At 36.4% G+C, this 25568-nt stretch overlaps 1 pseudogene; it reads right to left on the minus strand.

Annotated features, from left to right (window-relative positions):
* Positions 1–1316: 1316 nt before the first annotated feature.
* On the minus strand, positions 1317–21652 carry LOC118836794 (annotated as a pseudogene).
* Between the last annotated feature and the right edge of the window lie 3916 nt (positions 21653–25568).

Below are 25568 nucleotides of genomic sequence, written 5' to 3' on the forward strand. Positions count from 1 at the left end.
AAAGGAAATGAAAAGATGTATTGTGAGTGTAAAAAGGAAGTCATAAACAATCAATAATAGAAGTACCTACATTAAGTTGGCAGATCCCTATCACGATATGGATGACAGTGAAACCATGCCTGTCCATACTGTGCAGCTCTTCTTCATGTCCTCCCAAAAATTCACTACAACAGGTCATCCCAGTATGCTGGAGGCCTCATCAACCTGCTGGAGAAAAACCACATCACTCTTCTGATTAATATTATTTACCTTAACCTGAATTTTTTAGTATTTTTCTTTCCATGAAACATGTCTCTTGATTCTGCTTTCTTCACTCTACATAAGTTCATACAAATCTTCCCTAGCTTCTCTGAGAAACTCAAATTTCTTGTTTCTTCCACAAAAAGTGCCATTAGTAACAATGGGGCTCTCTGTGACCTCAATCCCTCTTTGACCTCACTTTGTTCCATGCCTTATGGTAGATAGACAGCTGGGTCAAAGGGTTCAAATAGATAAGTGACTTTTCTTGAAAAGTTTCAAACTGTTGCAATGGTTGGAGCAGGGCAAAGCTTCACCACCAGTATATATTAACAGCTCCTGTCCTAAAACAGTATTGCTAGTTTTTTTTCCCAATGTTTGCCAATTTAGTGTGAGGTGGAACCAGTATTGTTAAATATTCATTTCTCTTAGTGATTTCCTGTAGTGTTTTGTTTGTTAATTGCATTTCTTAATTCTGAAGATCACTCATTCAAATCTTTTGAATACTTAGCTAGGAAATGGTTCTTAGTCTCATATTTTTTATCAGTTTCCTCCAGCAGATTTTATTCTGTTATTTGATTAAACTGTTTTCCCAATATAGTTTCTCTTGTTTTTATTTGTACACATGCATTTTAATTTATACTCCTATTCTTTGGTTTAGAATTCTCCTACTTTTGAAAGACACCTCCTTTCATTCTCCTGATCTGACCCCATTGTGTGGTGTTTTTTTTTTTTTTAAATGGTAAGCTGAGAATTTGGAACTTCTTGTGGAAATAAATGCTGATCTAAACATTTTCTGCCAAACATGATCAGTTTTCCTAGTAGTTTTTGTCAAAAAGGAAGGTCATGGTTTTAACAGTAGGTACTAAATGGATGACTCAGATAAGTTTTAAAAGTTAATACCACAGTGTTGTTAAGAGATACATAAGGTGGAATCAAAGTAACTCATTTGGCAAGTGAGAAAAGAAGTAGAGCTGTGACCCTGGGAGGAAATGTATAAAGAAAGAGTGGGCCTTGGAAAAAAGGTTCGTTCTGGTTTTGGGGGTTGGACTTAAAAACAAAATGATTTTGGAAAAAAATTATAATGCTTGATGTTCAGTTTCAAGTAGCATGCTTTCCACATCAAGCCTGCTGTACTCCATATAGGGCTTGTACAGCCATATAGATAAGTAGCTTAAGGTAAGATCCTGGTTTATAGCATGGGTGAGCTCTTCAACAATGATGTGTTTGAGGAGTATTTCCTCCTCATACATTTCCAAAATTTTGTGGGAAACTACATAGAAGTTGGTAGTGGGCAATGTATGGACAAGGGGTGTTTGATAATTTCCATTTCCACGATGGTAATTTTCTAGGTTACACATCCCTTTAGTGGTTGGTGTTAACTCTTCCATTTTCACCTGTACCTTAGCCAAGTTTTCCAAGGTGTCATGAAGTTCCTTGCACAACATCTCAAGTTCCTTATTATATTTTGGATTTACCTTTTTAGAATGAAAGCCAGAAGCAGTGCTGTTGCATTCTAGTTCTACCTTGTCTTCAGTAAGTGCACTGATTTTGAGGTTTCCTATTTTTTTATAATTAATATTTTTTATTTTTAGTTTACAACATTCAGTTCAACATAATTTTGAGTTCCACATTTCTTCCCCCTCCCCGCCCCCCTTCTCTACCCAAGATGGCATGGAATCCGATATATCTTCTACATATAACTTCACATTGAATTATTTATACAACAGTCAAGTTGTAAAGAAGAATTACGACCAATGGAATGAATCATGAGAAAGAAGAAACAAAACAAAACAAAAAAAAAAAGAGAAAAAAAGAAAAACCAAGGGAGAAAAATGGAGAGCATATAGTGTGTCTCAATCTACATTCAGGCTCCATAGTTGGATGTAGAGAGCTGTCTCCATCATGAGTCCTTTGGAGTTGTCTTTGAACCTTGTATTGCAGAGAAGAGTGAAGTCTATCAGGGTTAGTCATCACAGAATCCATATATCTGTGGTTGTGTATAATGTTTTCCTGGTTCTGCTCCACTCACTCAGCATTATCTCACATAGGTTTTTCCAGGTTATTATGAAGTCCGTATCTTCCCCATTTCTTATAGCACAATAGTATTCCATTATATTCATATACCACAACTTCTTCAGCCATTCCCCAATTGATGGGCATCCCCTTGATTTCCAATTCTTTACTACTACATAAAGAGCCGCTATAAATATTTTTGTACATATGGGTCCTTTCCCCACTTGTGTGATCTCTTTGGGATACAACCCTAGAAGTGGGATTGCTGGATCAAAGGGTATGAACATTCTTACAGCCCTTTGGGCATAGTTCCAAATCGCTCTCCAAAATGGCTGGATCAGTTCACAACTCCACCAGCAATATAACAGTGTTTCAATTTTCCCACATCCTCTCCAGCATTTATCATTTTCCTGTTTTGTCATGTTAGCCAATGTGACAGGAGAGATGTGGTACCTAAGAGTTGTTTTGATTTTCATTTCTCTAATCAGTAGTGATTTAGAGCATTTTTTCATATGCCTATGGATATCTTTAATTTTTTCCTCTGAAAAATGCCTCTTCATATCCTTTGACCTTTTCTCAACTGGTGAATGACTTGTATTCCTATAAATTTGGCTCACTTCCTTGTATATTTTAGAGATAAGGTCTTTATCAGAGACACTAGTTGTAAAGCCTTTCCCCCAATTTTCTGTTTCCCTCTTAGTCTTTGTTTCATTGGCTTCTTTTTATACAAAAAAATATTTCAATTTCTCATAATCAAAATTATCCATTTTGCATTTTGTAATGCTCTCTGTCTCTTCTTGTATCATGAAGTTTTTACTTTTCCATAAATCTGATAGGTAAACTATTCCTTGCTCTCCCAAATTGCTTATAGTATCAGCCTTTATTCCTAAATCATGAAACCATTTTGACTTTATTTTGGTATATGATGTAAGATATTGGTCTATGCCCAGTTTCTGCCATACCATTTTCCAATTTTCCTAGCAGTTTTTGTGAAATAGTGAATTCTTAGCCCAGAAGCTAGATTCTTTGGGTTTTTCAAAGGGTAAATTGCTATAGTCATTGACTACTGCATCTTGTGTACCTAACCTATTCCACTGATCCACAACTCTGATTCTTAGCCAATACCAGGTAGTTTTGATGACTGCTGCTTTATAGTACAGTTTAATATCTGGTATGGGTAGGTCACCTTACCTAGCATTTCTTTTCATTAATTCCCTAGATATTCTAGACCTCTTGTTCTTCCAGATGAATTTTGTTATAATTTTATCCAGCCCTGTAAAATAATTTTTGGCAGTTTGATTGGTATGGCACTGAAGAAATAAATTAATTTAGGTAAAATTGTCATTTTTATATTAGCTCAGCCTAACCATGAGCAACTGATATTTTTCCATTTATTTCAATCTATTTGCGTGAAAATTTTTTCATAATTATGTTCATATAGGCCCTGGGTTTGCCTTGACAGATAGACTCCCAAATATTTTATAGTGTCTGCAGTAACTTTGAATGGAATTTCTCTATCTTTTCCTGCTGGGTTTTGATAATAATGTATAGGAATGCTGAGGATTTATGTGGGTTTATTTTATATCCTGCAACTTTGCTAAAGTTGTTTACTTGATTCTCTAGGATTCTCTAAGTAAATCATCATATCATCTGCAAAAAGTGATAATTTAGTTTCTTCTTTGTCTATTCTAATTCCTTCAATTTCTTTTTCTTCTCTTATTGCTACAGCTACCATTTCTAGTACCAAATTTAATAATAGGGGTGATAGTGGACATCCTTGTTTCACCCCTGATCTTACTGGGAATGCCTCTAGCTTATCCCCAGTATAACTAATGCTTGTTGACGGCTTTAGGTAGATGCTATTTATAATTTTAAGGAAGGCACCATTTATTCCTATGCTTTCTAGTGTTTTTAATAAAAATGGGTGTTGTATTCTGTCAAAGGCTTTTTTCTGCATCTACTGACATGATCATATGGTTTCTGCTAGTTTTGTTGCTGATATGATCAATTATGCTGATAGTTTTCCTAAAAATGAAACCAGCCTTGGATTCCTGGAATAAATCCTACCTGATCATAGTATATTATTCTCATGATAAGGTGCTGCAATCTTTTTGCTAATAATTTATTTCTATTTTTTGCATCAATATTCATTAGGGAGATTGGTCCATAATTTTCTTTCTCTGTTTTGACTCTTCCTGGTTTGGGTATTAGTAACATATTTGTGTCATAAAAAGAATACGGTAGGACTCCTTCTTCACCTATTTTCCCAAATAGTCTATAAAGTATGGGAATTAATTGTTCTTGAAATGTTTGATAAAATTCACATGTAAAACCATCTGGCCCTGGTGATTTTTTCCTAGGGCTTGCTCAATTTCTTTTTCTGAGATGGGGTTATTGAGGAATTTTACTTCCTCTTCTGTTAACCTGGCAATTTATGTTTTTGTAGATACTCATCCATATCCCAAAGGTTGTCAAATTTATGGGCATATAATTGGGCAAAATACTTCCTAATTATTGTTTTAATTTCCTTTTCATTGGAGGTGAATTCACCCTTTTCATTTTCGATACTGGTAAATTGATTTTCTTCTTATTTTAAATCAAATTGACCAAACGTTTATCAATTTTATTGTTTTTTCCATAAAACCAGCTCTTGGTTTTATTTATTAATTCAATAGTTTTCTTGATTTCAATTTTGTTAATCTCTCCTTTGATTTTCAGTATTTCTAATTTGGTATTTAATTGGGGATTTTCAACTTGTTCTTCTAGCTTTTTCGGTTGCATGCCAAATTCATTGATCTCCTTTTTTCCCTATTTTATTCAAGCAAGCATTTAGAGATACAAAACTTTCCCAAGACCTGCTTTTGCTGCATCCCATAAGTTTTGGTATGCTGCCTCATTACTGTTATTCTATTGAATGAAGTTATTAATTGTTTTTATGATTTGTTCTTTGGCCCACTCATTCTTAAGAATTAGATTGTTCAGTTTCCATTTAATTTTTAGCTTATTTTTCCATGGTTCTTTATTACAAATAATTTTTATTGCATCGTGATCTGAAAAGGACTTCTTATCATAATATTGGATATTTTATACTGATATCCACAGTCTGTGAATATCCCTTTCAATTGTCAAAATGAGTATACTGTTCTCAAGATTGACATATATATATATATTATATATACACACACATATATATATATAATGTATATAAAACAAAATAATCCTATGTAAGGATATAATTAATTAGCCTTATTAACTTGGGGTTCCCCCCCCCCATTTATCTTTTCATATCTCTCGTGAGTTTTGTATTTGGAGATCAAATTTTCTGTTGAGCTCTGGCCTTTTCATCAGGAAGGTCTGGAATTCCCCTAATTCATTGAATGTTCTTCTCCTTGCCTGGAAAATTATGCTCAATTTTGCTGGGTAGTTGATCCTTGGTTGTAGTCCAAGCTCCTTTGCCATTCAGAAAATCATATTCCAATTTCTCCTGTCTTTTAATGTAGAAACTGAAAGATCCTGTGTGATCCTGATTACAGTTCTTGTGATTTTTGTATTGTTTCTTTCTAGCTGCTTGCAGGATTTTCTCCTTGACCTGGTAGTTCTGGAATTTGTCTGCAATATTTCTTGGAGTTTTCAATTTGGGATCTTTTTCAAGGGGTGATTGATGGATTCTTTCAATGACAATTTTACTCTCTGGTTCTAGGACCTCTGACCAATTTTCCTTAAGAATTTCATGGAAGATACTGTCCAGGCTCTTTTTTTCATCATAGCTTTCAGGTAGACCAATAATTCTTAGATTGTCTCTCCTGGATCTATTTTCCAGGTCAGTTGTTTTTCCAATCAGATATTTCATGTTTTCTTCTATTTTTTTCATTTTTTATATTTTGTTTGACTGATTCTTGATATGTCATAGAGTCATTAGCTTCTACTTGCCCAATTCTAATTTTTAATGTTCTGTTTTCTTCCTTTATCTTCTCTATCTCCTTTTCCATTTTGTAGATTTTACTTTTCAATGAGACACTTTCTTCATTTATATGCTGATATTCTTTAACCAATTCCCCAATTTTACCTTTTAAAGGTTTGTTTCCCTCATTGAAGTTTTTTTTTTTCCCATTTTTCTTTTACTTCCCTAATTTGGTTTGTAAAGTCCTCCCAGAGACTCCAGTCCTGAGCTGAGAGGCCTGGAGCTAGATCATGGCCATATCCGGTATTTCTACCCTGGGCCTGTTCCTGCTCTGGCCTTTTTGCTCTCCCAGCAACCTCCTAGACTGGCATGCTGGCTGGATTTCTCTGCTGTTCACAGCTGGTTTGGCCTGGTGCCCTTGTGTTTGCTTGGGGTTGGAGGCCTCCAGGCTAGTTACTCCCACAGCTGTAGGCTCTGCACTCTGACAGACTCCCGTCCTGGGCAGAGAGGCCTGGGGCTCAATCTTGGCCGTAGCCAGTACTTCTGCCCTGGTGCATTGGCAATCCAGATGGGCTCTTAGCAGTTATTCAACCAAGTGCCCTTGAAGAGTTTGGCCTTTGTTTCCTTGATTAAATTAAGAGTCCTTCATGACCTCCTTGCCTCAAGGGAAAGCCTAGTTTATGTAGGTTTGAGTGACATGTTTGTGACATCAGAGGCTTTTAGACCACATGGGTTTGAGTTGCATTTTTGTGACGATTTTAGGTCACATAGGTGAGTCCCATTTGTGACTCACCTTTGACCCTGAACAAGATGTATAAACCCAGAGGTTGGCTTTCACTTTGGAGCTCTGAGCCACAGCAGGAGTGGAGCGTGACTCTGGGCCAGCCATTGTCGAGCTCCCAGCTGAACTCACATGTTGATGGCTCCTTGGTAACTATGAATTATATTTGGTCTGTTTATAAATGTATGTTTGTAATTTGTTTGTATTTGCTCTGAAGTTCAGCGTGCTGGCTTTTACCCCTGAACTGAGAGAATGGTATTTGTATGTTGGATTAAAGTAAGATTGTTAATCCCTTAATGTTGCTTTCCTTAGTAAAGCAGATCAAAAGAATCTGTGTTGGCAACTCTCTGTGTGCTGGTTGTTGGTGGGTCTTACACCCCTACAGTAGCTGCTAGCAGATTGTTACAACACCTGGGCCTGTTCCTGCTCCATGGTTTCGCTCACCCAGCACTCTCCCAGATCCACAGGCTGGCTGGATTCCTCTGCTGTTCCCAGTTGGTTTGGTCTGGTGCCAATCCATGTGCCCACCACTCCTATCCCTCTCAGTCTACTAGTGGCTTCTAACTCTCTCAAATCTGCTCGGATTTGCTTTTTCAGACATATCTGACAGAATTTGTGAGAGAGCTCCAGTAGTTCCTTCCTTTCACAGCGCCATCTTGGCTCAGCTCCCTCCTATTTTGTTTACAACAGAAAATCCCACGTTGTCAAGACTCTCCCATTTCAATAAAAAATTGTGCCAATCTGCAACTGTCCTTAATTTTTCTTGTGCTGACAGAAAAGACAATTCTCTTGGAAGTAACCAAGCCAGAGTTCTTCATGCACAAGATCAAGAAAACAACCCTTTAAAAAGTAGAATTTGGTCAGACAGAAAAGGAGGCACAGAAAGTCATTGAAAAACTCCTTAAAAAGTAAAATGGCCAAATGGAAAAGTAGTTACAAATGATAATTGAGGAAAATGATTTGTAAAAAATTAGAATTGTGCGAGTGGAAGCTAATGACTCTATAAGATAGTAAGAATCAGTCAAACAAAATCAAAAGAATGAAAAAATAAAAGAAAACATAAAATATCTCATTGGAAAAACAACTGACATAGGAAATAGATCCTTTACCCAGCAAAACTGAGCATAATCTTTCAGGGAGGAAATGGACTTTCAATGAAACAGGGGACTTCCAAGCCTTCCTGATTAAAAGACCAGAGCACAACAGAAAATTTGATCTTCAAATACAAGACTAAAGAGAGGTATAAAATGATAAACAGGAAAGAAAGAAAGCATGTTATTCAATAAGGGCAAACTCTTTACATACCTACATCCCTAAATATGATATTTGAAAGGGTTTACATAGACAGAAGGCATGTGTATAAGTTGACTTCAATGTGGTGATAAAAAATCTAATTGAGTGGTGAAAAGGGATTGTACAGGGAAAGGAAGAAAGGAGAAGGCAGAAAGGGGTAAAATAAAGCACATGAAAAGGTGCAAAAACCTATTACAGTAGTAGGAAAGAAGGGAGATGAGCATTATCTGAACCTTACTCTCATCAGATTTGACTCAAAGAAGGCAGAACACACTCAGGTATAGAGGTCTAACAATCTATAGGAAGCAGGAGAGGAAAGGGGAAAGAAAAGAGAGGCAGTAGAGAGAAGAAAGAGAGGAAGGAGTAAGGAAAATGAAAAGGGAAGGGGCTGATAGAAGGAGCAGATTGAGGGAGGTGGTTAGAAGCAAAATTCTAAAGAGGAGGGAAAGGGAGAAAGTAGAGAGAAAAGAATAAATGGGGGGATAGGATGGAGAGAAAGATGCAGATAATAATCACACCTGTGAATGTGAATGGGATAAACTCTCCCATAAAGCAGAAGTGGATAGCAGAATGGATTAAAAACCATAGTCCTACAATAGGTTGTTAACAAGAAACTCATTTGAAGCAGAGGGATACACACAGAGTAAAGGTAAAAACCTGGAGTATAATATATTATGCTTCAGCTGAAGTAAAAAAAAAGGCAGGGGTAGCAATCCTGATCTCAGATAAAGCAAAAGCAAAAATAGATCTGATTAAAAGGGACAAGAAAGGAAACTACATCCTGCACCATAGACATGGAAGTAATCAGTGGAATAGGTTAGGGACACAAGACACAATAGACAATGATTATAGTAATCTACTGTTGGATAAACCCAAAGACTCCAGCTTCTGGGATAAGAACACACTTTTTTTAAAAAAACAAAAACTGCTGGGAAAACTGGAAAATAGTATGGCAGATACTAAGCATAGACCAACACTTTGCACTGTATACAGAGATAAAGTCAAAAGGGGTACATGATTTAGATATAAAGGCTGATAGTATAAGCAAAATAGGAGAGCAAGGAATAGTTTACCTTTCAGATTTTTGGAGAATAGAATTTATGACCAAACAAGAGAGAGAGAACATTATGAAATTCAAAATGGTGATTTTCATTACACTCAAATAATTTTTTTGCACAAACGAAGCCAATTTAACTGAGATTGGAAGGGAAGCAGAAACCTGGGAAATATTTTTTACATCCGGGGTCTCTGATAAAGGCCTCATTTCTCAAATACATATATGGAAGAGTCTAATTTATAGGAATACAAGTCATTCCCTATTTGATAAATGGTCAAAGGATATGAACAGGCAGTTTTCAGAGGAAGAAATTAAAGCTATCTATAATCATATGAAACAATGCTCTAAATCACTATTGCTTAGAGGTACCACATCACTCCTATCAGATTGGCTAACATGACAAAAAAGGAAAATGATAAGTTTTGGAGAAGATGTGGGAAAATTGGAACGAATGCATTGTAGGTGGAGTTGTGAACTGATCCAACCATTCTGGAGAGCAATTTGGAACTATGCCTGAAGGGCAATCCAACTGTGCATACCCTTTTACCCAGCAATACCATGTCTAGGTCTGTATCCCAAAGACATCATAAAAATGGGAAAATGATCCACATGTACAAAAACAAGTATTACAGCTCTTATTGTGCTCACCAAAAATTGGAAATTGAGGGGATGCCCATCAATTGAGGACTGGCTGAACAAATCTGGTACATGAATGTAATGGAATATTATTGTTCTGTAAGAAATGATGGACTTCAGAAATGGACTTGAGAAAAACCTGGAAAGACTTATAGGGAATGATGCTGAGTGAAGTGAGCAGAACCAGGACAGCCAGCAACAGAGAGAATCAGCAACAGCCACATTATGCAATAATTAACTTTGATAGACTTAGCTCTTCTCAGCAATTTAAGGATCTAAGACAATTCAAAAAGACTCATGATGGAAAATGCCATCCACATCTAGGGCAAGAACTATGGAGTCTGAATGCAGATCAAAGCATATTATTTGCTCTCTTTTTTGTTGCTGTTGTTTTGTTTTTTCTTTCTCATGGTTGCTCCCATTGATTCTAATTCTTCTTTACAACATGACTAATGTGAAAATATGTTTAATATGATTGCATATGTAGAGCCTATATCAGATTGCATGCCATCTTGGGGAGGGTGAAGGGGAGAGAGGGAGAGAAAATTTAAAACTTAAAATCTTATGGAAATGAATGTTGAAAACTAAAAATAAATAATTTAAAATTTAAAAAATATCTGGGGAGCAGTTTAGTGCTCTACTCTCTATCCATCATATCAGAAAGGAGAGAAGACTGAGGTAAGTGAAAGGATCTGAGTACTCAGTACTGAGGACTCAGTAGCATGGTTGTGAGATTTTAAGTGAGCAGCTTATCTTGGGAGAGACCTCTTGCTTCCATGAAGTGAAGCTACAGATGGAAAGTATATGGTAGTTAGCATTAGTTCTTCAGAGGCAATATCTTCCATATTTCATTGTCATATTGCAAAACTATTAAAAATTTGCAGTGAAAAGATGAGTCTTTGTTTTCATGGAACCTTGATAATAGTAAAAGAATTTTTCAATTTCCTAAAAGCAATTCATCAAAAAGAAGGGAAAAAAGGATGAATTTTCCTTATTCTTTTCAACTCTGCTCCTGGCTTACTGCCTACCTGTGTTGTCTGCTAAAGATACACTTACATTAAAATTGATGGTGAAATCTTACCAGTAGACATTTTTCTTGAATTTGATCTTTCTTGTGTGGATGGAAAGACGAAACTCCTTTAAGTAATTAGGACCTCCTCCAGAAGTTCCCCAAATGCCCCAGGTTTGAAATAATTAACATAATGTCATCTATAAACGTGACCATTGGGAGAATCTCACCATCCACAAAGAATTCCTTCTTCACTTTGAGCCTAAATTGTCTCTCCCAAATTGCTGTGGGGAATGTTTTGTTAAGTATATACCTCCATTTTTATGCTTTCCTGAACTTTATTAATGAACAAAATGGTCATTGAACAGAGCTATTCTTTGTTCAATATTTCCTTTTTTTAATTTTATTTTATCATTTTTATTTAATATTTTAGTTTTCAACATTGATTTCCACAAGATTTTGAGTTACATGTTTTCTCCCCATTTCTACCCTCCCCCCCCATTCCAAGATGGCATATACTATGATCGCCTTGTTCCCCAGACAGCCCTCGCTTTTGTCAGCCCACTGCCCCCCCACCCCCTTTCCCCTTACTTTTTTATAAGGCAGGATAGATTTCTATGCCCCATTCCCTATAAATCTTGTTTCCCAGCTGTATGCAAAAAACAACTTCTTTTAAGCATCTGCTTTTAAATCTTCGAGTTCTAAATTCTGTCCACTTTTCCCTTCTCACCCACTTTCCCTAGGAAGGCAAGCAATTCAACATAGATCACACCCATATCATTATGTAAAACACTTCCACAATGCTCATGTTGTGAAAGGCTAACTATATTTCATTCCATCCTATCCTGTCCCCCTTTATTCAGTTTTCTCACTTGACCCTGTCCCTTTTCCAATGTGTTTGCTTTTGATTACTTCCTCCCCCTATCTGCCCTTCCTTCTCTCATCCCTTTCCTTTTTTATCCCCCTCCCTTTACTTTCCTGTGGAGTAAGATACACAATTGGGTGTGTATGTTATTCCCTCCTCAAGTTGAATCTGATGAGAGTAAGATTCATTCATTCCCCCTCACCTGCCCCCTCTTCCCTTCCAACAGAACTGCTTTTTCTTGCCACTTTTATGTGAGATAATTTACCCCATTCTATCTCTCCCTTTCTCCTTCTCTCAATATATTCCTCTCTCACCCTTTAAATTTATTTCTTTTTTTTAGATATCATCCCTTCATATCTTAGATATCATCCTGTGCCTTCTGTCTATATTCCCTTCAACTCCCCTAATACTGAGAAAGGTCTCCTGAATTACACACATCATCTTTTCACGTAGGAATATAAACTTAACAGTTCAACTTTAGTAAGCCCCTTATGAATTCTCTTTCTTGTTTACCTTTTCATGCTTCTCTTGATTCTTGTACTTGAAAGTCAAATTTTCTATTCAGCTCTGGTCTTTTCATTGAGAAAGCTTGAAAGTCCTCTATTTTATTGAAAATCCATTATTTTGCCTTGGAGCATTATACTCAGTTTTTCTGGGTTGGTGATTCTTGGTTTTAATCCTAACTCCTTTGGCCTCCAGAATATCATATTCAAAGCCCTTTGATCACTTAATGTAGAAGCTGCTAGATCTTGTGTTATTCTGACTGTGTTTCTACAATGTTCAGATTGTTTCTTTCTGGCTGCTTGAATTATTTTCTCCTTGACCTGTAAACTCTGGAATTTGGCGACAATATTCCTAGGAGTTTTCTTTTGGGGATCTTTTTCAGGAGGTGATCTGTGGATTCTTTCAATTTCTATTTTACCCTCTGACTCTAGAATATCAGGGCAGTTCTCCTTGATAATTTCTTGAAAGATGATATCTAGGCTCTTTTTTTGATCATGGCTTTCAGGTACTCCAATAATTTTTAGATGATCTCTTCTGGATCTATTTTCCAGGTCAGTGGTTTTTCCAATGAGATATTTCGCATTGTCTTCCATTTTTTCATTCCTTTGGCTCTGTTTTATAATATCTTGATTTCTCATCAAGTCACTAGCTTCCACTTGTTCCAGTCTAATTTTTAAGGTTGTATTTTCTTCAGTGGCCTTTTGGACCTCCTTTTACATTTGGGTTATTCTGCCTTTCAAGGCATTCTTCTCCTCATTGGCTTTTTGGAGCTCTTTTGACATTTTGTTTAGTCTGTTCTTTAAGGTGTTATTTTCTTCAGTAATTTTTTGGGTCTCCTTTAGCAAGTCATTGACTGGTTTTTCATCATTTTCTTGCATCATTCTCATTTCTCTTCCCATTTTTTCCTCTACTTCTCTTACTTGCTTTTCCAAATCCTTTTTGAGCTCTTCCATGGCCTGAGATAAATTCATATTTTTCTTGGAGGCTTTTGATGTTGGCTCTTTGACTTTGTTGACTTCTTCTGGCTGTATGATTTGATCTTCTTTGTCACCAAAAAAGGAATCTAGAGTTTGAGTTTGAGTCTGAGTTTTTGAGTCTGAGTTCATTTTCACTGCCTGTTCATATTCCCAGCCAACTACTTGACGCTTGAGCTTTTTGTCAGGATATGACTGTTTGTAGAGTAGAGAGTACTTTTTCCTGAAGCTTTAGGGTCCAAACACTGCTACTTTCAGAGCTACTTCAACTCCATCATCACCCCAGGCTGTCACCACAGCGCTCCTCCTCCCTAAGAGCTGCCAGCCAGGACCACAATACAGATCCAAGGAGGGCATTCCCACTCTGATCTGCTGCTAGATTCCTCCCATCTTGGGAGCCAGGGACTCCAGAAGCAGCTGACACTGTAGCTCTCGAAGCAGCCCCAGGAATTTCCTGCTACTGCCACCACCATCACCACACCACTTCCACCACCGCCAGGGCTGGTGGCCAGACCACTCTGAATTCAATTCCACAGTTTCCTTCTAACCTGCTCTTTGGCATTTGTGGGTTGAGAAGTCTGGTAAGTGCCACAGCTCACTGATTCATGGCCCCAAGGTCTGTTCTGGCTGGCTGACTCTGGGTCTGGTCTGTCCTGGTGTGGCCCATGCTGGGCTGTGCTCCACTCCTAGCACCATGTGATAGACCCTTCCCAGCAACCATCCAGGCTCTCTAGGGCTGGAGACCTGTTTCCCTCTGCTATTTTGTAGGTTCTGCAGCTCTAGAATTTGTTCAGAGCCATTTTTTACAGGTGTTTGGAGGGATCTGGGGGAGAGCTTATGCAAGTCCCTGCTTTCCAGCCACCATCTTGGTTCCCTCCCCCTTTGTTTAATATTTTCAAATAAATTCCGAATGATCTTCATATAAAAGAAAAATTTTATTGTAAAAGAGCCTGCAAAGTAGCTTTTTGGAGTTGTGGTTCTTTTGCAATACTGTATTAATCTCTGTGCCTTACATTCAATTTTCAGAGAGTTATGATCGTGAGATGCTTGCTTCTCCTCTACTAATAGGGAAGATGCCTCATGGACAATGCCCTCAATTCATGTACAGATGACTCAAAGATGCTATATAGTTTGGAGAGAAGATATTTAATTCAGTTGTTTTTAATGTTCTCAGTCACCTTTTTTGCTGTCAACAAAGTCAAAGATTTTTGTGATCCCTTTGTTGTTGTCTGTTGTTTTTCTTCAGTCATTTCTGATTCTTTGTGACCCCATTTGGGGTTTTTTTGGTAAAAATACTGGAGTGCTTTGCCATTGTCTTGTCCAGCTCATGTCAATATGGAAAACTGAAGCAAACAGGGTTAAGCAAATTATCCAGGATCATACAGCTAGTAAATGATTGAGGCCAGATTCAAACTCATGAAGATGAGTTTTCATAACTCCAAGCTCAGCACTTTATCCACTATACCACCTAATACCCTTTAATATCTATAGCATCTTATTTTCTTTTACTAACTTCATAAATGGGTCCCTTAGTGCCTTCACAATTGTGTTACCTGTAGAGCAGATCCCCTTTATTTGATCTAACATAGCTTCTTTTCTCATTTTTTTTCTCTCTCATGACATTTATACATCCTCTGTAAAGTACTCACAAGGACTATGATTTTATGATGTCAATGTGTGATGGTATCCTTGATGAATAAAACATTTTATTGTAATGACTTTTGCAAATATTTTCCATTTTTCTCCTGTTTGCAGACTTTTTTCCATTTTCATCTTTGAATACCCTTTATATGACTTTGCGTAGTTGGCTATGTTGCCAAGCTTTCTTTAGACTCTTTTAACCTCATCTACTTCTCTCTGCTTTAAGAGGTGATACTAGTCACATTTTTATTACCCTTCTTTGAAGAGTATTCTATGAGTTTATGTACTAACTCTGTGTTGCCTTATATCCATTATAACTAGCTGGCTGAACCATCAGACAGCAACAGTTAACATAATAGTTTAACAACATATTTAGTATATATATAACAGTCTTGAAAATATGTTTCAGATTGGTCCTTATCTTTTATATGCAAATTTTCATGTGTTTTGAATGTTACCAGAGTCCCATCAAACAAAAAGATCCATAGAATAGTGTGTATATGTGTGTACATACATTACGTATATATTCTTGTTTCCCAATAACTAGGCCTTTGGCAAGGCCTAACCAAATTCTCAACCCCCTTTTAGTCACTAGAGATCCAATGACATTGTTGGATTTGTAACGTAAAAAGTCTATCTAGTATCCCTTGTCCCTTCCCTGCATCTTTCCATAATAGCAGCCTTCCATACAGAAGCTACTCCAGGCCTTCTACAAAATAGTTTAAAAATTCAAGTAATTCTTATGCAATGCCCCATGAATCTCTATTCATACCACATCTAATCACAATTCTGTCTAACAAATTGTTTACAAATGCTTGCATAAAGTACCAGAATGACCTTTAAAGGAAAACTATTGTTAAACTGAATTCCAGAGAAGAACAATTGTGGCAGTAAAAGGGACTCATACCAGAATTATTTGAAGGAAATGGGCATACTTAGAGGGGGAGATAAGGACATATAATAGGTAATTTCAGGTATTTGAAGTGTTGTCTATCTGAAAGAAAGATTATGTTTCTGCTTAGTCTCAGAAGATAGAACTAGGAACCATAGGTGGAAACTGCAAAGATACAAGTTTTGCCTTAATGTAAGGGGTGGGAGGGAAGTTCCTAAAATTAGAGCTATCTGAATGGGCTACCTTAGGAGGTGGGTGATGGTTTGTCAATGACAGTGTAGAGAGGATTCTGTTCTGAACATTATTTGGACTAGATGTCCTCTGAGGACTCTTTCAACTCTGAGATTCTGTCAATCTATAACCTACGTATGAGTTCAAGAAGATGAGAATGTATGATGTAAGGTGCAATTTTGCCTATGTGAATTGAATTTTTATTGAAAAATGAAAAAAAAATCACTAGTGAAGCTGAATTGAACTGAGATTCTTTGCGAAGTTTTAAGACAAGATTATAAATAATAGCATGAGTTATGAAACTATAGCTTTAAGATTCAGCACATAAATTTAATCTGTGGGTTTTTTTAACCTCAATGGTGAATTAGAGGGAATGAGGTGACACTGATATAAAATAATTAAGTCACCTAAATAGACACACATTATGGCTAAAGACCTAATTTGGCTTAATGTCTGTAAATAGGTAACAACCATTAGCAAATTCATCAGGGTCCTGTTTAAAGCTCTAAGTGAAGAATAATCATTTGTTATCTTGTCAGACCTTGAGCCTTAGAAATATAGAATATTAGAGTTGGAAAGGACCTTAGAGATTATCTAATCCAACCTCCTCCTTTTACAAAGAAGGGAACTGAGCACTAGAGAAGGTATATGGCCCACCCAAGGTGACACAGCAAATTGTGGTACAGCTGGGACTAAATTATGGGTCTCATGATTTTTCTACTCCATTATATCATTTTTAGATTGCACAGTATACAGAGTACTGGAACTGTAGTCAGGAAGTTCAAACCTGTCCTCAGATGCTTACAAACTGTATGAACCTGGAAAAGTCACTTAACCTCAGCCTCAGTTTCCTTATCTGTAAAGAAGGACTAGTAATAAGATCTGCCTCAGGGGTTATCTTGAGGATAAACGTGGGCCATTTATAAAGTGCATTGTAAACCATAAAGTGCTATCTAAAAGATAAATATTATTATTGTAATTTTAGTAACTTGGTGAAATTATGACTCTTCACCTTTACAGAAAATCCAAAGTATACAATTCACACACAGTTATGTAATTCATACAAATTTTCATTTATTCAACAATAATGATGGTAATAGCCTAGGAATGCTGAACAAATTATTAAAATTGAAGAATGATAGACAGAAGTTGAAATATGACCCAAATTAATAAATTCACCACTAATCTCTCTCAACTGTATAGACTGTAGCCTAAACTATTTTAATTACTAATACCCATATATATTGTTTTAAAATAAGTACATTGATACATTTTGGACACTTCCATCACTACCCCTTAAAAAAAAACTATTCTCCCCTCCCCATTAGCATCAGCATTTTCTAAAAAGCTAAACAAAATTCCCTAATATAGTAAATACATATGACAGTACATGTCACTTTCCAATTTTGTAGGCCATCATTTGTTAGCAGAAAGGACATTCAGTTTAACATTAGTATATTAGAATAAGCAATGTCCACTATATTTAACCTGAGTTTTATGTTATTCTATGACTTTCATTTGAAAGAGGCTTTGAAATTTTAAAAGATCATAAAGTGATAAAATTATTTAGGTATACTCATCAATCGAAATACCATAAAATGTAGTTACAAAAATAAAAAAAAATAACACTAAGTAGCTAATAGAGAACAAAATCAAAGAAATTGCTAAGCATTGTGAATATAAACACAAAAAAGGCCTTGTTCCCAAGGAGCTTATCTTCTAATGGGGGAAGAAAAGAAAAAGAGAGACAGAAAGAACAGATATATAAATCTATCTACACACACATACAGGCATACAGGCATACATAAATATGCACATACACATTTATATGATATATATATATACATATACATACATACATACACACGTGTATATATTGGGAGGGATATGAAGGTATGTTTTGATCTGGGAAGTCGGAGTTTGTGAGTAGGGTCATAAAGCATTTGATTGACGCATGTTTTCTAGAAACTGATTATTATAGATTCCTAGAGCAAGGGTTAGAAAGCAGGTGGAGAGGAGAGGAAAAAGATAAATGCATGGTGACATGACAGGAAGATGGACATAGTGCAGCATGGTGGTTCAATTCTGGCTAGATATAGTGAACCTTATCATTCAGGTAGTGCAGGGCCCCAGGACTGGTGCTAGAATACTGGGTTGGACGTAGAACTCAGGAGCAGAGCGAGAAGATGCCAAATTTCAGGCAACAAGTAAGATAAACTACAGCTCATATTCAAAGAACACAATGTAACCTTATCATTGAGGCTGGTGTTATGAAACCCATGACTGAACATGGCTATGGATAAGCATACTTTATTCAAAAGAAATATAATAATTAAGAAAGACTGAAGTAGAATTTTATTATATTTTAACAAAAGACCCTCTGTTAGAAAATCCAGAAACCAGAAGAGGAAACAGAAAAGACTATTCAAACAAAGATCAAAGAAAGGAGAAAGAGAATTGATTTTGCCATTGGAGTGTTATGCAGATCACTTAGAAGAAATAAGAAATAACTGAGGATTTTGGCACAGAGACATGATATGAATATCAAGGGGGACTTCATTTAAACACATACAGGAGCTTTCTCTCCTATTACAAAATTAGCCAACAAAGTGTCAGCTAATAAGTTCGAGACTTGCCTCAAACACACGGCCAGTATTCAAAAATGTAGCAACCAACAAGGAAAAACTCAATTCAGGATCTGATTCTCATCAATGAGGAGGAAATAAAAGGGGCAAAAATGTTGGGAACTTTGAGGGGAAGTGAGCACTACTTCCTTTAACTAAGCCTTTCTAGTTATTCAAGATGTACAAGATCTTACTCTCTGTCTTGATAACTGCTTAGAATCTAGGGTTGCTTCCACAACAAAATGAATCATCAGATTAGGATTTTTTAATAATTAAACAGCATTTGGTTTTTCCCATTAAATTGAAGTTTGCAGAGATGATCAATTGCCTACTATTTTAAAAGGGATATTCTACACTTCAGACATAATACTGGCTGACATTTACAAAGCACTTAAAAGTTTGTAAAGCATTATACAAATATTCTTTCATTTTATCTTCACAATAACCCTGGGAGGTAAGTACTATTACTAGCTCCATTTTACAAATGTGAAACTTGCATATACAGAAGTTAAGTGCCGTGCCCAGAGACACAAAGCTAAGGTTCTGGTGTCAAATTTGAACTTGGATCTTCCTAACTCCAAGTCTAGCACTTGATCCACTTCGTCATCAAGCTAGATAGCAAACACTTGACCAGAGCAAAAACTCAAATAGCACACAGTCAGTGAAAATCATGGCAAAATTTCTACTACTCTCCATCCTGGTTGAGATTCTCATCCGTTTTCTGAACCACTAGTCCCTCTTCACACAGGACTTCTACGCAACTTATTAAGAACTATACAATCTTTTATCATACTTATCAACTTGAAAGCTTTAGACAATTCCTTTCCTTTTTTTATCAACTAATGGCCAAATCCTGCTTCCTTTTCTCTCATTAACCTTCTAATTTTATACTCATTTATTTTACTTACATTTTTTCTACTTTTCTTTTTCCGCCGTCTACCTTCTTCTTGAGTCTTTCCCTACAGTTCTTTACTCATCAATCCATTTCTATTGTCCTATTTAATTAATCTATTTCTTCCCTTAGTGCAAATTGTCGTCTCATTGCCCTCAAGTTAGGAATATTTATCCTTCCTCGAATTCACATTTTCATGTTATTCAGAAGCCCAAACCACTCAAAATCATTTTCGTTTTTTCCCTTTTATTCAGCTTAAGCTTATCTTCCTTCTTGGGCAATGTTTACATGTGGAAACTAGAAATACAGGAGATTCCAAGGTTGATGGTCGTTTTTCTTATTGTTTTTTTTCTTTTTTCCCCAAATTTCTCCTACCCAAATTTGATCTACATATTGCACTATATCCAAGTCCAAATCTCTCCTAAACATCTTCATTATTTCTTCTCCATCTTATTCAGTTTAAGTCCTTCTCTCATAAGCTAGAAGTAGAAAATGCTTCCCCCAAAAAACTTTGGTAAAACTTTAACTCTCTGGAAAATTCATTTCTATAGGGCACAAAATGAAGTATTATAGCTCGTGGTGCAGGATAGCATTAGCATTAGAGTTAAATATAACTTAAGGTTCATGAAATGATAAATGGTAGTAGAACCTACAGTTTTCTTGAAAGGGCTTATATTTCCATGAACAAAGTTCTAGATATTTTAAACAGGCAGCTGCCCCTGTTGAATCATGTGGATATCCTGGAGCTAGATTCTTGTAGCATTAATGCTTATGCAATAAACCTCTGTTCACACAGGAGTTACATGCCCTGAAATGGATAACCATAGTCTAACCCATTTTACCCTGAAATTTTGTTTCACTTTTATTTTGACAGAAATATATCACAATGCTTCTCTGACTTGGTAAGTAAGCATCATAGACAAAACATAGTTTACCTTTTTTTTTTTCTTGGGGATGCAGGGTCACTGTTAAGACCTCTTGTCTTATTGTGCCTTATGTGAAGAAAGATATTGAGCTGAGCCTGTGCTGATCTCAAGATATATTCCTCAAATGAATTCTTTGTATTATTTTATATTGTCAGCTGTCTTTCCTCCATAAAAGTAAATTGGCAACTGTGCAGTAGTAAATATAGTTGAAGAGTGTAATGTGGCTGCTTTTCGCAAATAATTATTAACATGAAGGCCAAAAGGTCTACTTTTTCTTCAATTAAATAGTCATCTTCATTAAAAATTTTCATTGCTGTACTATCACGTTCCCTACCAAAAATCATGCTATATTCTTCTTATAGCCATAATGTCAAGGTTTTGAAAAAAATGAGCTTCAAATCTTCTCAACCACATTCTTACAATGTCTTCTTCGTAGGAAAATTATGCTACTTCAGTTCAATTTTAATTTATTGCTAATAATAACCATTAAAATACAGTTGCCTTTTTACAACTAGAGACACGTGAATTTTACCATTTTCAACATTTTTAGGCTTATTTACTTCCAGATTTCCTATGGCACTAGATACTTGACAATATTGGCTTAAAAGGTTACATTGTCATGTAATGTTTATACTTGAATTTCTTTAATGAGTGTAAGTTTTAAAAATTCACTTTCCTTTATCCATCACAGCACTTGATACATCCATCACCTGCTCTATCTCTACTAGCTATTATTTTGTATTTCTTCTCCCTTTTCTGACTAAACTCCTTGAGAAGACCACCTGCAATTGACCCCCTTCTTTTCCTTACACACCTTTCTTAACATCATCATTCAGCTGCAACTGTTCTCTTCAAAGTTATCAATTATGTCTTCATTACCAAACCTAATGGCCTTTATCAATTCTTATCCTTTTTGGCCTCTCTCTTGCTTTTGACACTGTTGATCACCCTCTTCTCTTATGTTCTCTTCTCTCTAGGTTTTCATTACACTGCTGTCTCCTGGCTCTCCTATCTATCTAACCATTTTTTCTCAGTCCTTTTCACCAGATCTTCATCCAGGACATGCTCACTAACCATAGTTGTGCTCAGAGCTTCATGCTGGATAATTTTCTCTTCTCCCTTTATGCTATTGCACTTGATGATACCCTCAGATCTCACTGATTCAACTGTCATCTCCATGCAGATTATTCTCAGATTTTCCAGTGCTAATCTGTTTCCTGACTTCTATACTCCAAGTCCCTATCAGACATCTAAAATTGGATATCCCACAGACATCTTAAATGCAAAATATTCAAAACTTAACTCATAATTTCACATCCACTCCAAACCCTCTTCTCTTCCTTAGTTCGCTATTATTGTGGAAAGTACCACCATCCTTCCAGTCACAAAGAACCCACAATCTAGGTGACATCTGCAACTCCTCACTCTCATACACAATCAGTTGGCAACAATTCCTGTTGATTCTACCTTCTTGATATTTCTCTTATATACTCCTCTTTTTCCTCTGACACCATCCTGGGGAAGGGTAGCACATCATCACTTCATGCTTGGACTGTTGCAATGGCCTGTTGGTTGATCTCCATCTCCTTACCTCAAATCTCTTCCCATTCCAGTGCTTCCTCCACACAGCTATCAAATTGATCTTCCTAATGTGCAAATCTGACCATATCACTCCCCCATTCAATTGACTCCAGTTGCTCCCTATCGCTTCCAGAATTACATAGGAAATCCTCATTTTGGCTCTTGTAGCCTTTCTTAATTCCCATCCCCCCCACCTCAATACATACACACACACACACACACACCCTGATCCAGTGAACTGGCTTTCTTGCTATTCCTTGCACAAGACACTACACTTCATGTCTCTGGGTATTTTCACTGGTTATCACTCATGAGTTGAATTCTTTCCCTCTTCTCTACCTCCTAGTTTCACAAGCTAAAATCTCACCTTCTGCAAGAAACTAGTACCACTCCATGCTACTGCCTTTACTCTATTGCTTATTTCTGCCTTATCCTGATTTTATTATTTGTCCATAATTGTTCACATATTGTCTCCCCCACTAGACTGTGAATTTCTTGAGAGCAGCTAGGTTTGTCTTTTACCTTTCTTTATATTCCTAGCACTCAGCACAGTTCCTGGCATATAGCAGGTATTTAATAAATGCTTGTCAATTGATTGACTAATGATTTAATTAATAATTCATTAAAGGGAGGGAGAAAGAGAAGTGATTTTGTCATTGGTCAGACCACCTACAATAAAGAAGAAATAATTGTGGAATACAGGCCACCTAGAATAAAGAAGAAATAACTGAGGAATTCACAAATCTGGCACAATTTTACCACTAATTGTGTATGTGCATGTGTGTGTGTGTGTGTGTGTGTGTGTGTGTGTGTATGTGTGTGTGTGTGTGTGTGCTTGAGCACACATACATGTATGCTGGAGAGAGTGGGAGGTTCTTTTCTCCTAGCCAAATAAAACAAAACCTTTAATACCCATTGATATAGAATACTATCAGTTCCATGCTTTGCCAGGGACCAGTCATGATAATATGCAGACATTAATTCATAAAGTTTGTAAAGGACGATGTTGATAGAGCCATAAATCATGAGCCAACATTTTGGCCATTTCCAATAGAGTCCATATAACATTTTCTAATTTTTAGCTCACAGTTTGAAGCATCAGTTGCTTCCAATTGAAATCAATTAGCTTCAGTAATGTATTGAGAATTCACATCGAATGCAATGTCTCTCCTTCCCCTTTAAGCCATTATGCTATTTTTGATGGTACTTTTTCTATGCTTTGCTATCAAGTCCTTCAGGCAAAATAAATAAGATCATACCTAGGAAAATCATGGGAGTTTCTACATATTAGCTTTATCTTCAGTCTCTACACCTTAAGAATCCATTACACAAGGTGCCACTAGGTGGTGCAGAGGGAGCAAGGTGACTCAATGAGCAGAGCAGTCGTTCTATTTCCCACTACTGTATCAAGATACCACTGTAAATTAAGAGGGAAAAAAAAAACTTTAAATACAACTTTAAAAAGTTACATGTCAACTTAGACACAAATGTTTTCAATTCTAAAACAAGGTTGTAGACATGTTCAAGAAACTGTGGTTGAGCCCTAATCATACCTAAACATTTAGCTAGCAAACTAGCTCAAATAGAGAATGCCAGGTTTTACTCTCAGTGAGAGGAGCTGATTTCCCTGTCAATGACAGATACTCTAGGCTGGACATAGTCCCATGGGAAAGGCAAAAGCACCGGGGAGGAGATAGACTCTAAATCCCATCATCCCACTGGGTCCTGACAAAACTGTGTTGATTTTTATTGTACTCTATATTTTCTTTTTGTAAGCTTGACTGTTGTTGTTTGTCCTTCATTCTCAAAGAGGACCATGACATCAGGAAGGTGATGCCATTACTTGCAAGTGAACTGGATTTAAGTGAGTGAGGGCTGTGCAAAATGACCAGCCTCACTTTCTCCTCTAGAGCCATCTGGGTCCAGTGGCAAGATATACATCAGGATAACTGAGATGGCCCCAAAAGTTTGGCTACTATTAACTAAAAGGCCCTGACTAGTATATCTTGAAATATATGTCATGTAAAATAATATAGGTCATTTTAGAGTAACACAGTAGTCAATGACTATAGTAATCTATTGTTTGATGAACCCAAAGACTCCAGCTTCTGGGATAAGAATTCAGTATTTGACAAAAACTGCTGGGAAAACAGTATGCCAAAAACTAAGCATAGAGAATCACCTTACACTGTGTATAACAAGATAAGGTCAAAATGGGTACATGATTTAAACATAAAGGGTGATACTATAAGCAAATTAGGAGAGCAAGGAACAGTTTATGTGTCAGATATATGGAGAACAGAAGAATTTATGATCAAACAAGAGATAGAGAACACTATGAAATGCAAAATAGATAATTTTGATTACATTAAATTAAAAAGTGTTTGCACAAACAAAGCCAATGCAACCAAGATTAGAAGGGAAACTGAAAGCTGGGGGACAATTTTTACAGGCAGGTTGTCTGATAAAGGTCTCATCTCTAAAATATATAGGGGAATGAGTCAAATTTATAAGAATACAAGTTATTCCCCAATTGATAAAAGGTCAAAGGATATGACCAGGCAGTTTTCCAATGAAGATATTAAAGCCATCTATAGTCATATGAAAAAATGCTCTAAATCACTATTGATTAGAGAAATGCAAATTAAAACAATTCTGAGGTACCATATCACACCTATCAGATTAGCTAACATAGCAAAAAAAGGAAAATGATAAATGTTGGAGAAGATGTAGGGAAATTGGAACACATTATTGGTGGAGTTGTGAATTGATCCAACCACTTTGGAGAGCAATTTGGAACTATGCCCAAAGGGCAATCAAATTGTGCATACCATTTTAGCCAGCAATATCACTTCTAGGTTTGTATCCCAAAGAGATAATAAAAATGGGAAAATGATCCACATGTACAAAAATATTTATAGCAACTCCTTTTGTGGTGGCCAAGAACTGGAAATTGATGGGATAACCATCAATTAGGGAATGGCTGAGCAAGTTGTGGTATATGAATGTAATAGAATATTATTTTTCTATAAGAAATGCTAAGCAGGTGGACTTCAGAAAAACCTGGAAAGACTTACATGAACTGATGCTGAGTGAAGTGAGCAGAACCAGGAGGACACTGTACACATTAACAGTAACATTATGCAATGATCAACTTTGATTGACTTAACTCTTCTCAGCAATACAATGATCTGATAAAATTCTAAAAGACTCATGATGGAAAATGCTGTTCACATCCAAATGAAGAATTATGTAGCCTGAATGCATATTGAAGCATATATTTTCTCTTTTTTTTTTTCTTTCTCATGATTTTTCCCTCCTGTTCTGGTTCTTCTTTACAACATTACTAATGTGGAAATGTGTTTAATATGATTGTACATGTATAGCCTATATCAGATTGCATGCTATCTTGGGAGTGGGGTGGGGAGGGAGAAAAAAATTCTAACTCCAAGTCTTGTTAAAGTGAATATTGAAAACTATCTGAAGTGGGGGAAAAAAAGAAAATGTG

This window comes from Trichosurus vulpecula, chromosome 2 (genome assembly GCF_011100635.1).
Source record: "Trichosurus vulpecula isolate mTriVul1 chromosome 2, mTriVul1.pri, whole genome shotgun sequence".
Taxonomy (NCBI): Eukaryota; Metazoa; Chordata; class Mammalia; order Diprotodontia; family Phalangeridae; genus Trichosurus; species Trichosurus vulpecula.